Here is a 416-nt window from a genome sequence, read left to right on the forward strand (position 1 = left end):
GCAAAACAAAGGCGAACGAGACCGAAAGAGAAATAAAGACCCCCTAAGAGAAGTATGGCGGAAGACGTAGGCGAGATTAGGTCTGGGGAACGTGGAAACGCTCCGATACTTTTTGGACGAGAGTAACTATGGAAGGATATAGATGATAAAGGAGGGGAGCCGAGAGGAGTGTCGAGAGGGGAGGCGAGAGGGGAGGCGAGAGGGGAGCCGAGAGGGGAGGCGAGAGGAGTGTCGAGAGGGGAGGCGAGGGAGAGAAGTTATTTGGGGCAACGCAGGGGGATGGAAGCGGAGAGGAAGAGGGAGTGCAAGAAGGGGCGTGGAAAAAGAGAGGACAGTTTCCAGAGAGACTGAGAGACAGAGAGAAGGAGAGGAAGAGATAAATAATAACTTTAATAATGTTGATTTTTCCTATCTGC

Source organism: Penaeus monodon, chromosome 25 (genome assembly GCF_015228065.2).
Source record: "Penaeus monodon isolate SGIC_2016 chromosome 25, NSTDA_Pmon_1, whole genome shotgun sequence".
In the NCBI taxonomy this organism is placed as follows: domain Eukaryota; kingdom Metazoa; phylum Arthropoda; class Malacostraca; order Decapoda; family Penaeidae; genus Penaeus; species Penaeus monodon.